Consider the following 1,673-nt stretch of genomic DNA (forward strand, 5'->3'; position numbering starts at 1 on the left):
GGGTGGTCCTGCTTCTTCTTGTTGTGTATGGTTCTTCATCATCGTCGTCGTCATCTTCCATCTTCGGATCGCCGTACTGGTCAAAGTCTAGCTCGTTGGCGGCTCCATCCATTCCGATGATTCTCCTTTTGCCTCTCCTCACGACAACACGGCTGGGCTTTTGCGGGTCGGTAATGAAGAAGCATTGGTCCACTTGGGAAGCTAGTACCCATGGCTCATATTTCGCGGTGACCTTTGCGTCCGCTGTCTTGGATTTGGCTTCGGGTATAACCATGGTGGTGAAATGCCGGTCTTCTTTTATGACGTTCTTGGCCCACCTGACACGGAACATTGGCACATTCTCTCCGGCGTAGCTCAGCTCCCAGATCTCCTCGATCTTTTCGTAGTATCTCTGCTTGACGTCACCGGTGTAGGACCCCAGCGTTACCCCGGAGTTCTGATAATCGCTCTTCATGTCCTTTTCCTCGGTGTAGAATGTGTAGCCGTTGATATCGTACGCCTGAAATGTCATCAGGTTGTGTTCGGCGCCCTGTGACAAGGCGAATATGAGTTTTTCTTCCGCAGAAGAATCCTCGTCTATAGGGTACGTCAGCATCTTGTCCTTGAACCACCGCGTGAAGGTTGAGTTGTGCTCTTTGATTATATCTCCGTCCGTCCTCTGTTGGCCCTAATCACTGTACGTCTTTGCGATGAAAGTTTTGTGCTCTACCACCCAAGGATCGACCACGTCTATGTGTTGTAGCGCGACTAGGTTTGCTCTTTCAAAGTCGGCGATTCGACCCTTGAAGTCGACATGCATTTCGTGGCTACCGTCGCGGTGACCCCATCCAGCGAGCTTCCCGAGATGCCTGTTTACGGGCAGGCCAACGGGGTTCTCGATTTCTAGATAACTCGTGCAGAAGGAGATGCACTCTTCGGTCAGAAAGCCCTTGGCTATGCTTCCGTCTGGACGTGCCCTGTTGCGAACGTACCCTTTGATGACACCATTCATCCTTTCGAACGGCATCATGTTGTGCAGGAACGTCGGCCCCAGTTGGATGATATCCTCCACGATATGTACCAGCAGATGCACCATAACGTCGAAGAATGCGGGCGGGAAGTACATCTCAAGCTCGCACAGTATCACCACGATCTCTTCCTGTAGCCTTCTAAGTTGCCTCACGCCAACAGACTTCCGAGAGATGACGTCGAAAAAGTTGCATAGGCCAAAAAGCGTTTCACGGACGTGCGCGTCCATGATCCCACGGATTGCAACCGGAAGTATCTGCGTCATCAGCACGTGATAGTCGTGAGACTTCATCCCGCTAAACCTCTGCTTCGCTTTGTCTAGGTACCTGCTTATCTTCCTCGCGTAACCGTAGGGAAGTTTTACTCCTAGGAGACAGTCGAAAAACTGCTCGATCTCCTTCTGACTTAGAGTGAAGCACGCGGGGGGCAGTAATATTCAATCTTTTTGGAATTTTTGCCCTTGCGACGACTTTGCGTGTCCTCCGCCTCATCATCGTCATCGTCATCATCATCATCATCATTAGGGCGTCCCGCGTGAAGCTCCTCCCTGATCCCAATTGATTGCAAGTCGTACCTTGCTTTCGGCCCATCTTTGGTCTTCTCTGGCATGTTGAGGAGGGTACCAAGCAGACTCTCGCACACGTTCTTCGTGATGTGCATGACAT

This window comes from Lolium perenne, chromosome 2 (genome assembly GCF_019359855.2).
Source record: "Lolium perenne isolate Kyuss_39 chromosome 2, Kyuss_2.0, whole genome shotgun sequence".
In the NCBI taxonomy this organism is placed as follows: Eukaryota; Viridiplantae; Streptophyta; class Magnoliopsida; order Poales; family Poaceae; genus Lolium; species Lolium perenne.